Below are 13,063 nucleotides of genomic sequence, written 5' to 3'. Positions count from 1 at the left end.
CCGTGATAGGATTGTTAAGAAAAGGGCATTCAAAAATTGGGGGAGATTCACAGTCCGTGAGGGATGCTGCACCCGGTTCCTTCACTGCCTTTTTAATATGCATCGCTTAATTTAATAAAAAAAGAAAAGTTTTTTACCGGACATACGGTGTGCCGCTGGACTTTTTTCTATATGGTTCCACATTAGTAACCACATTATCAAAGTGTTTGATTGGCCAGCAAACTCACCTGACCTACACCCCATAGAGAATCTATGGGGTATTTTCAACAGGAAGATGAGAGCCACCCAACAAAACAAGGCAGACGAGCTGAAGGCTGCTATCAAAGCAACCTGGGCTTCCATAACACCTCAGCAGTGCCACAGGCTGATCGCCTCCATGCCACGCCACATTGATTAACCTCAGAAAACATGGAGTCAGAATCCAAAAATAATCAAAAATAGTAATTTTATTATACAAAAAGAAAAAATACTACCTATAAAAGACAGTCAAGGAATATATGTAAATAATGGGGGAATATAATGTGCAGAAAGAAATTCTATACATAACCTTGAGAGCATGGTAAGGATGGGGTATACAATATGGTTCAAAAAAGTTATATTTGTATATCAAAATAGTAATGTATATTGTACAATGCTCAGCTCCATATATAGTATCGGTATTGCACTAAACCCATTATGCCATATATTAACCTGTGATATAAGTATAGACATAAAATATAAGATATATAAGTATCACAGGAAAGAAGTATAATAGGTAGGCCAGTAGATCTAATGTGAAACACAAAGCCTGTAGTAAATGCCAATGGCCACTGGAGGGCAATCCAGTACAACAAATATATTATTAAGTCCCTTAGTAAAATGATCCAGCTTACCCATATTATCCTGCCTTAGGAATCTAAACAACGCACAGCCCCGATGCGTGTTTCGCGTTGGGCTTCCTCAGGGACATACAGCACTGTGTACCGACAGCTATATATACCCAAATAATCAATGCAGCAATTCATGCGAAAGGAGCTCCGACCAAGTATTGAGGCATTTACTGTACAGACTATTCAGTAGGTGCCAACATTTCTGAGTTTAAAATATTTTTTTCAGTTGTTCTTAGATAATCTAATTTTCTGAGATAATGACTTTTGGGTTTTCATTGGCTGTAAGCCATAATTACCAACAGTAATAGAAATAAATACTTGAAATAGATCCCTCTGTGTGTAATGACTCTATATAATATATAGGAATAGATCACACAGTGTGTAATGACTCTACATAATATATAGGAATAGATCCCTCTGTTTGTAATGACTCTATATAATATATAGGAATAGATCACACTGTGTGTAATTACTCTACATAATATATAGGAATAAATCCCTCTGTGTGTAATGACTCTATATAATATATAGGAATAGATCCCTCTGTGTGTAATGACTGTATATAATATGTTTTTCCCTTTTTGTATTCAATTACTGAAATAAATTAACTTTTTGATGATATTCTAATTTTTTGAGATGCAATTGTATATCCCTTTAAGGACAGGGACATTTTTAGTTTTGTGCTTTTCTTTTTTCATTGCCTTCCTTCAAGAGTCATAACTTTTTTATGTCTCTGGCATAACCATACGAGGTATTGATTAATGGGTAAATTCTAGTTTCGAATGGCACCGTTCATTTTACCATACAATTTACTGAAAAAAAAGACAAAAAATGTGTGATGATGGGTGAAAAAATACAACTCCACCATTTTGGAGGGTTTGGTTTTTATGACATTCATTGTGTTGGAAAAATGACCCGCAAATGTGACTTTCCTCATCAGTCCAACAACACCTAACATGCAAGTATTTTTTTTCTATTTAAGTGATGAAAAAAATCCAAATAATTGTTTTTGCTTAGAAAGCCATGGAACCCATAGGGTCGAGGGGCGACATGACTAGAGGGAAGGAGTGATGGGGTTAAAAGGAACAGGAATGGTTGTTTATAGGGCAGAATAAAGGGATTGGTGGGTAGGAGGAGTTCTCTGGAGGAAGCGGTGGGGCAGATGAGGGGTGTAAGTAAAGAACCTTGTCTTACCCCCTCTCTCTTGACTTCTGGATATTGAGCGATCCCCGCTCACCCTCCCTTGTGTTTAGTACTGAGGGGAATATTTGGCTGGGTTGTTTTCTTTGTCACAGCAGCGGGGGTAGGTCTGGTCCAGAGGCGGTTGAAGGCAATGGTACCTGGACAGAGAGACACCATCTTGGTATGGTATCTCTGGGTTCCGGGATGTTGCAGGCACGGGGTTCTGCAAAGTTGGGGGTATTAATCCGTTGGTGATTAATACCTCATCTCTGGGTCGGTGTGTTGCGGCCAGGGATATTGGGGTGAGAAGTTGTTCCTGGACTGGGCCTACTCAGGGTTATATATTTGCTGTATTGATTACTGTGTTACCTATTGTTATTTGTTGGGGTCGCCCGTTGGACGGCGCCCCCTTGTGTTAGTATGTAAATAATAGGTAATAAAGGCTGCTGTGGCCAATTTAAACCAAGTCACATGCAGTTCGTGTATTACTTACAGATGGTATTAGTAGGTAACACACACACAGCACGACTGGAGAATCCTTCCTCAATGGTCATGTGTTGCCATTTTCCAAGACCTGCAATGTTTTTATTTTTCTGTCAATAGGGCATTTAGTGAATTTTTATTGATACTAATTTTGTGTACATGAGATTCTTTTATTGCTTATTATTACATTGTATTAGGGAGGTGACCAAAAAAATGCAATTCTGGAGTTTTGATTTTTTACGGTGTTTATTGATATTACTGATTACATGTTTTAAAAGATCTGACATTTACGAATGTGGTGTTATCAAATATGTATTTTTTATCTGTCTATATTTTTTAATAAGGAAATGGAGGGTGATTTGAAATTTTAAATATTTTTTTAATTATTAATTTTTTAAAAAACTATTTTTCTTTATTTTATACATTATTTATTAGTCCCCTTAGTGTACTTGAATTGTTTGATCGTTATAATATATATTTCTATACCATAGTATTGCAGAATGTAGTGAAAATCTCATTCTCCTATGGAATTCAGCCTACAACTGAATAGTAGGAGCGGGATGACAGCAACAGGGTTCTTCGGCAGACCATTGGCTGCCATAGTAACCAAATTGGTTTCATCATGGGTCGATGGGACCCAATGCGTATGGGCACTGGCACGCGTTCCATTTAAATGTCAGGGTATGTGCGCACGTTGCTTTTTACCTGCTTTTTTGCTGCTTTTTCTTCTGCGCTGTTTAATGCCAAAATGGATGTGTTCTTCTATTCAAGCAAGGTCTATGGGAATTTGGGTTTCTTGTTCACACTATGTTGTTCAAAATGCTGCCTTTTTGTGGCAGAACTTTGGTCAAAAACTCAGCTTTGCAGTGCAAAACCCAAATGGCAAAAACAATTGACATGTTGCTTCTTTGAAAAGCTGAATTTTTGACCAAAGTTCTGCCACAAAAAGGCAGCATTTTGAACAACATAGTGTGAACAAGAAACCCAAATTCCCATAGACTTTGCTTGAATAGAAGAACACATCCATTTTGGCATTAAACAGCGCAGAAGAAAAAGCAGCAAAAAAGCAGGTAAAAAGCAGGTAAAAAGCAACGTGCGCACATACCCTCACTGTCATAAGGATGTGTGAATAACACGCCCATTTGTGGGAAGGGCAGGCAGTTTTTAATCGTGATATAAGATTCTGAGAAGACGTGTGATAAACAATGGCTTATTTTTTTGTAACATGCCCACACAGTACAAAAGGTTTCAACAAGTATGGAAAAAATGCTGTAAAGTAAGAATGCTTATTAATGGAACACTTTAACAAAATACCTTTAGAAAGGAACTCAGCAGGGAGATTGTCCCAAATACAGTATCTTGACAAACTAATAACCGATCTGTGGATGCAGACATGTGCAAATCTTTCTCTCTTTACATGTAAACCTCGGCCTCACTCAATGGTCCTCCACAGCTACTCACAAAGATGGTCACACACTGGACCTCATCTTCACCCACCTAGGTTCCCTATCTAACCTTTGTAACTCACCTCCCCCCCTCTGTCTGACCATAACCTATATACATTATCTTCCAGCTCCTCACCTTGCACTCAACCCCAACTCCACAAACTTACACTCCCTCACAAAATCTCAAACACCTTGATTTACATTCACTCTCTGAATTCTTTCTCCCTCTCACAGACATAGTATCCTTACATGACGCAGATGCTGCTGCCATTTTATATAACACCACAATAACTACAGCTCTTAATTTGGCTGCCACTCTCACGCATACCAAAACCCATATAATCAACAGGCAAACCAGGGACACAAGCTTGATTAAAGAACTGAGGTGGGCCTCCAGGGTTGTTGAACGGAGATGGAAGACATCCCATTCCACCAAGCACTTCATCGCATACAAGCATTCCCTTGCAAATTTCAAGTCCGCGCTCACTACCGTAAAACAAACCTACTTTTCATCTCTCATATCCTCCCTGTCCCACAACACTAAACAGCTATTCAACACTTTCAATTATCTCCTCTGCCCACCAGCACTTCCTACCTCTCATCTTAGCTGAAGACATTGCCTCATTCTTCAAGCAAAAGATTAAAATAATCAGAGAAAGCTTTGACCCACAGTCCTTGCTGCCCCTCCCCATAACTACTGAGCCCTGTTCCTCCATAACCAGCTTCTCCACCATGACAGATCAGCTCTCCTCTCTTCAGTCCAGATCACATCTCACCAAATGCACACTTGACCCGCTCCCATCCCACCTCATCCCCAACCTCACCACAGTCTTCATTCGAACCCTAACACATCTCTTCAACCTATCACTAACAACTGGTGTATTCCCCTCATGCTTTAAAAATGCCTTGATCACACCCATCCACAAAAAGTCCTCCCTTGACCGATCCTCTCTGTCTAGCCATTGCCCCATATCCCTTCTCCCATATACCTCAAAACTACTGGAACAGCATGCCCATCTTAAACTGTTCTCTCACCTCTTCTCCTGCTCTCTCTTTGACCGGTTACAATCTCACTTCTGACTGCATCATTCTACCAAAACTGCCATAACTAAAGTCACCAATGACCTACTAACCACCAAAGCCAACCGACACTACTCTGTACTCTGCCTTTGACTATGTGGACCATTCCCTCTTCCTACAGATTCTTTCATCTCTTGGCATCGCAGACTTGGCCCTATCTTGGATCTCTTCATACCTAACCAACCAAAAATTCAGTATCTCTCATTCTCACACTACTTCCTCATCTCGCCCCCTATGTGAAAGTGTCCCCCAAGGTTCAGTTCTAGGAGCCAAGTTGTTCTCCATCTACACCTTTGGCCTGGGACTGCTCATAGAGTCTCACGGCTTTCAGAATCATCTTTACGCTGATGATATACAGATCTACCTCTCTGGACCTGATATCACCTCATTACTAACCAAAATCCCACACTATCTTTCTGATATTTCATTCTTCTTTTCTGCTCAAATTCTAAAATTGAATATGGAGAAAACAGAATTCATCATTCTTCCCTATCTTACTCTGCCACTCCCCTAGACCTATCCATCAAAGTCAATGACTGCTCACTCTCCCCATTCCCGCATACTCGCTGCCTGGAGGAAAGCCTTGACTCTGCCCTCTACTTCAAGCCACATATTCAAGCCCTTTTACCTCCTGCAGACTCCAACTCAAAAATATTTCCCAGATTTGTACACTCCCTGACCAAGAATCTTCAATAACACCAGTGCATGCCCTCATTATCTTTTGCTTTGACTACTGCAACCTCCTGCTCTTTAGCCTCCCTTCTAATACTCTCACACCCCTACAATCTATTCTAAACTCTACTGACTGACTAATCCACCTGTCCCTCTGCTATTCCCTACCCTCTCTTCACTGCCAATCTCTATACTGGCTTATCATTGCCCAAAGACTCTGTTTTAAAACACTAACCATGACATATAAAGCCATCCACCATACATCAGTGACCTAGTTTCCCAGTACTTACCTGTATGTAACCTCCAATCGTCACAAGATCTTCTTCTCTCCTCTTCTCTTTTCTTCTCTTCCCACAATGGCATACAAGATTTCTTCCACACCTAAACCATACTCTGGAATTCTATGTCCCAACATATCAGACTCCTGCCTACTGCGGAAGCCTTCAAAAGGAACCCGAAGACCCACCTCTTCCAACAAGCCTACAAACTGCAGTAACCTTCAGTCGACTGTACCATTGCACAATGGTACAGTGGACTGAAGGTTCAAGGTCCTTCTTTACAATGGAGATAGTTCTTAATGACATTGGCTGTATGTTTCGGGTGGTTTCTGCTGCAGAATAAGTTTAGAGGATCAGATGCCTCTCTGATGATATTGCATGATGGATAAGTACTGATTGTATTTCTCAGCATTTGGGGCACCATTAATGAAGACCAAATTCCCAACTATTTGCTGAATGAAACCCCAAACTTGCAAGAACCCTTCACTATGAAAAACACTAGGAAAGATGATTGGGGCATCTAAAGATAAAAAAGAGTTGTTTACAGTTAGAGCAGTCAAATTGAGGAATGCCCAACTGCAAGATGTAGTAATGGCAGACACTTTTTCAGCATTTAAAAAAGGACTGGATGCTTTTCACATAACAAATGGCATTGTGGGTTGTCTAGCGATAAATATAACTGGTCAAGTAAAGTGATGGGTGAATAGTATCTATTTGTGTTCGGATTATTCATGACGAATCCCAAAGCACTATTCCAGTATTCATCACGAATAATGAACCTAATGTAAGTCAATGGGGAACCCAAGTATTTTTCTTCAATATTTCCCAGAAAAATGATCGGGTTCCCCATTGACTTGCATTAGGTTCATTATTCATAATGAATACCGGAATAGTACTTTGAGATTCGTTATGAACTATCTAAACATGAATAGTTACTATTCGCTCATTACTAGTCAGGCTGTTGCACTCCACCTGAAAAGGTGACGCCCTGAACTATTCGGTTCTGCACAATCTGCCCTTCCCGTGCAGGACTCAAACCCCCATGGTTCTGGGAACCTAACCTGCAGTGCTGCCTCCACCAGCATTCACAAATCCTAGATACATCTTGCATCACACCTGTCAGGCACACCAGTGGGCTGCTTAAGCAGGAATAGGGCCGCCCACCTTGGGGTCAGACAGGGGGTGGGAGGTGTCAAGTTAGTCGAGTAGTAACCCTTGAGCTGTGAGGACCTCCCAGGGGAGAAGCAAACTAGGTCGCAGACGGTGGTCTGGACCTAGACGAGTCGGACCCCCGGTCGCAGGGGATTGAGTTTAGGTGCCTCGAACCCGTCAAGGAGGATGGTCAGCAGCTTGGTCCTATCACCGATCCGGGACCAAAGACACCTCGGGGTATACGAACCCTAGGTCGGGGAGAAGCTTCAGGCGACCCGGCAATTAACCTGCGGAGGGCGGGGCCTTTATAGACTGTTCCTATGAAGTTCAGAGATCAGGGGCACTAGCGCAACGAGGGAGATAGGGCTTTCCTAGCAAGTGACCCACTAAAATCCCAAGCGTGAGGTCCTGAGAGCAGGCTCCTTCACTTAGCCACAGTGGGGAGCGGCAAGCTTCAAGCTATCGGGCCACAACGGACAATCTAAATTGGTGCCAGGAGGCAGGTTACGGACCACCAGGCAGTGCTGCAGGGAACGGGACATGGACGAGCTCCCCTTGAGAGGCAACGGCAGTCTGAGACTTGGTTTACCCTGTTGTCAGCGCCTCCTTCATTGCTGAGTGAGTACCCGACTGACTCCTGCACTGCAACCCCGCATCACCATCCAGAGACCCGGGGCCTACCCCTACCCATGGAGGGTAACATCATCTTGCTCTCCCACTCCATCACCCCGGGTACCCCCAACGGCAGCGGCGGTACTCCCAATTATCGTACACCACGGGTGGCATCACGAACTACACCAATCCCCTGTAAATAATCTTGTTTTCCGTTTGAGTGTAGCCCCATAGCCCCCAGGTCTGGAGACCCTTGAGCCACGAGTAATCATCACCCCCGGATCCAAGCGGTTCGATCCGCTGCAGGGGCGGCACAAAAACATAAATCGTTTTTGTGTAATGTTTGTATTCTGCAATGTTTTCCTGTGGTAACAAGTTTTAATTTCCCAACGGGCTGCAGTAGTAAACATCAGCCATAAAAGGTCAATGTCTTCCTTTTTACTCTTTTATAGATTTTTATTTGGAAAGGACAAGGTTAATACCCAGTCAGCCAGGGAGAAGGAGTGATATACACCAGTATGAGTGAGTTTCTGGTTCAAGATGTTTGCTGTTGAGCAAAGAAGAAGTGAGGACACCCTCAGAGAAGGAGAACAACTTTGGGTGTATGTGACATGGACAAAGGAGCAAGTTTCAGCAAGGAACCTACAATGGTGGCAGTTCTCTTAAGCAGGCAAATGGGGGTAGCCTGGGACTGAATAAGCTATAATGCACCAGGAGTGTTTTGGACTCGGGGCAGCCTTGAAGAAAAAGTGGATTCTGTCAGACCAGTGGTACATTTAGTAGGGTGGTAACTAGCAAGAGCTCCCCTACTTTAGTTTCATTAAAGAAAGGAGTCACCCCTATCAGTGTGCTGTTCATCTGACATGTTCACAAGTATTGTGCCACCGATTGGAATAACTATCCATGTGCCTTTGTAATGCACAGAACAAAACTACATGAGTGAAACCTGCTACCCTTTGTGCATAAGTTTATTTTTTCGTTAAAAGGACTGTGATTTTAGAAACTTGTCTGGCTTCCTCATTTTGAGAAAAAAATGGGGTTTGGCGCCACTCAGAGCACAGCAGGGCTGAACCTGAAAGTGTCCACAGCAGCAACACTACCACCACACACACACACACAACCAGGACCCCCATTTTTCTGTAGCGTGTCAGGACATAGAAATCAAGTACCTCACCCACGGCTAATGCTCCGAACCACGTTACACAAGGAAGGTTGAATATACCAGGGCCAGGACAAGGTATTTTGGTGCCATAGGTAGATGAGGCCAATGCTGCCCCAGTACAGCAAAGGAATGGATCAGAGATTAAGGTAATTGGACCCCTATTGCACTCCTCCACCCTCCTCTGGGTCAGGTAACAAGTTCTGATTACCAATTACACTAGAATTGTTACCTTCTTCACCAAAAAAAAACACAAAAAGTAAAAACGTTGTGTACTTTAGGGGCGAGGCTAATCAGGAATGTGTGTGTGGAATTTCACAGTTAGATATAGAATAACTCATTGTTTGCAGAATATTTAAACAATGTAAGGGACAAATAGTGATATCCATCACTGACATCCTATATTTTAAATGTCAAACCCAAGGATAATCATGGAAATTAATAGGGCTTAACTATATTGGGGGCCTTTTGGTTTCAATTAAGGTATGCGAAAATAGCACCAATTCAGAACCAGTAGGTATTAGAAGAGAATTCCAACATGTACAACTTTACCAGATATAGCAACATGTGATAATAAAACTTAACCTTTAATTGGGTTATTTAAAATAACGTGAATACACACAGTGATCCAAACACCAATTAAAACCAGAAAATGTTGAGGCCAATATGGTTCATGTGTTTATGGCGCCAACATTTTTCAAAAAACAGGGGAACGAGTGACGTTCACCTTTTATAAACAACACAGGATGGGTAGGGAGATCTTAAGCACAAATAGCTATTATGGCACCGCTAATAAGATGGATTAATGCTGGGTATATGCAGCTTTCAAGAGATGTATATGATCACAGTGAAAATAGTATGCCAATTAACCCAGAGATGTTTCCACTCAGCGCTAGTACCATTAGGCTGGAATAGATGAAAGGAAAAAAAACAAGGAGAAAATTGTAGAAAAAATACCCTGACTATAAATAAATAAATTGCAAGTGCTTAATAAACAGGGTACTTAGTATATACATTTTTGCAAAAAGGTAAGAAGCTGTCTCACCTCGTCACGGTGTACCCATCTGAGACAGTCCCTAACCTACTAAAGTTAAAAACATAATCTGTACCTGACTTGTGTCATGTCAAAACTTCAATATGGATGGTAAAGTGGTTAGCTGGGTCCCAGATTAAATACACAGCAAAAAGTGAGAAGCAGGTAATTGTTCAGCCTCAGTATCAGGAGGGCTGCACCCCCAACTTCCATTAAAGCAAGATAACAGACAAAAAACACCAAAAAACTGAGCTGTGACAAGGGGGACCCGCCTCACTTAATCATGCAAATAGCACAACGGTAATGGGGTAAACCCGGGTTGCAAACAGAGCTAACCCATATAGAGATAATCCAGGAAAGCGATCTGATGAATAGCTAGCTCAGGATATCTCTGGATGTACCTTATTACATATAGTCTAATATAGATAAATCGTTCTTACCGGATAACCAAGTAGAACGTGCGTTGTCTCTTAGTGATCAAACAGTGGGATGCAATACTTCCTGGTTGCCTGATCACGTGAGTGATCACGCGGACGTTGATAAACAGGGACATGTGGAAGAGGAGGGTGGTGTGAGTCGCGTCACAGAACACTGGGCGCGCGTCATCAGTTGGTGACTGACCGGTGGAACGCAGGACTTCCTGGTTCCCCGGTCACATGAGCAGTCACGTGGTCTGCGACGAAACAACGGAGAAGGGGAGGAGGAGAGGAGGGCGTCTCCAACATATCAATCCTATGGCCTATGTCGTGACGCACTAGGTTCTCGTCATGTAGTAGTGACCGGCCAGATAGAGCACAAGGCTGCATGTTTCAAAGGCTACGTGATAGTCACATGGTTGGTGTAGAGAGGGGGCGTATACAATATCAGCCCCACAAGCCGGTCAAAACATCATCATCACAGGGGAGGGAGTTTTCAACAAACTTTATCATCACGTACAAATACACGCTACAGACATATTAGAGAGCATACAATCCTCCTCTCATCAGTAAGACGAAAGATGGTACCTTGAGCACGTCTATTTATGAAAACCAACTGCCACCAACTCCCTCCTGAGGTGGGACAGTAACCATCCGGCTCCCCTCAGGAGGGGAATTCCCAAGGGACAATATTACAGAATTCGCCGAAACTGCTCTGAGGACGCTTCATTTATGATGCAAGCAAATGACCTTAGGAAGCATTTTCTTGTGCTATTTGCATGATTAAGTGAGGCGGGACTCCTAACCCGGGAGGTGGGACTAAGGCCCTTTTTTAACCTCAGTACATCGTACATCCTCATGGATACCAGGCCACATAGGTTTGAGCTCTGTGTTGAGCCACCGCCGTGAGTTTCAGGTGTTTTATGTCTCCCCTGATGAGCAGATGATGTGAAACGCGTCGGGAGTCACCTGGTTTTGTTTACTAGGGTCAGCCACAACGGGGCCAGCTGTGGACTGCCCTTGTAAGGGTGGGAGTCATTGTGGATAATTAAAGGGTCAGTTTAATCCCTGACAGGGCTAGTGACCAAGCCACTACTCCCACCGTGCCGGTACTTGGACTAAACAACACGGGAGAACCTTAATCCATCAATGGGACGAAAGGATTGGGTGAGATTGTTCCACTTTAAGTGGCCTTAACACTGCATTGTTTTTCATATTATATGCTCTTTGCCTTAAGACATAGTTGGTATCTAGCATAGTATATCCACTGGGGAGTCACCATCTTCTGGATATTATAATCTATGGTGCATGTGTTTGTTTAAATTGTCCTTTAATGGTGTGTTACATTAGTGTAATTCTACAGCTGGGCAATTATTTCATCTATTCAAGCCTAATGGTACTAGCGCTGAGTGGAAACATCTCTGGGTTAATTGGCATACTATTTTCACTGTGATCATATACATCTCTTGAAAGCTGCATATACCCAGCATTAATTCATCTTATTAGCGGTGCTATAATAGCTATTTGTGCTTAAGATCTCCCTACCCATCCTGTGTTGTTTATAAAAGGTGAACGTCACTCGTTCCCCTGTTTTTTGAAAAATGTTGGCGCCATAAACACATGAACCATATTGGCCTCAACATTTTCTGGTTTTAATTGGTGTTTGGATCACTGTGTGTATTCACGTTATTTTAAATAACCCAATTAAAGGTTAAGTTTTATTATCACATGTTGCTTTTCAATTAAGGTATGCAGCACTTGATGAATAACATAGTGGAAACTAAATAGACCTCCATTTTAGTTAAATGAATGTCTGAAGTTATTTGCATCCGTCATACTGCAAATAAAGCTTGCAACAAAAGGTTCAGGCACACGTGTAAATCTTGGTCAATACAGTCCATCATAACGTATGATGATGGCCCCACAGCCCGCTATACACAGTATAATGTCCTGACAGCTCCCAGTGCAGCATGATGGCCCTTACAGCGCCCTATACAGTTGATGTCCCTAACACTTCCCAGTACAGTATGATGCCCCACCATTCAACTCCCATGCAAAATAATAATAAAAAAAAAGCTTCTACTCATTAAATCCTGGTTTCCCATCCACCACAGCCTTCATCTCCTATTCTAGCTTGTATAAGATCAGACGGCACAAAGACATCCCTGCATCATACTGCCCAATGTCTTCTGCATGATACTGGCCTCCAGCAAGCCTGCGACCTACTAGAGCAGGGGTCAGGAATCTTTTTGACTGAGAGAGACATGAACGCCACATATTTTAAAATGTGATTCCGTGAAAGCCATAGACACCAGGGGGGAGCGGCGGTGGTGGAGAGGCTCAGAAGGTCCCAGGAGGCAGGGTAGGCGATGCTGCAGACATGGAGGAGGGGTGTCACGGCTCAAGAGGATCTGTGCCGCCCCCCCCCATGCCAGCAGCCGTGCTGCTCAGATCCGGATCTGCGGTATGGCTTGAGGGACTCTACTGGACCCGGGGGTCACGCGAACACTTCGAATAAAAAGGGGGGGATGTATTTGTACGGGGGTTGTTGAAAACTGTCAGTGACGCCACCCACAGTGTGTGGTGAGATGTAGCCCCACCGCTGCTGTTGTGGGGCTCCCAGGGGCGATGGGCTGGCAGCTGGATGTTAACCCCTTCGTGGGCAGGGATGGTTGCCCCGGG

Source organism: Anomaloglossus baeobatrachus, chromosome 5 (genome assembly GCF_048569485.1).
Source record: "Anomaloglossus baeobatrachus isolate aAnoBae1 chromosome 5, aAnoBae1.hap1, whole genome shotgun sequence".
NCBI classification, from domain to species: domain Eukaryota; kingdom Metazoa; phylum Chordata; class Amphibia; order Anura; family Aromobatidae; genus Anomaloglossus; species Anomaloglossus baeobatrachus.
Note: the sequence above shows the minus strand (reverse complement) of the source record.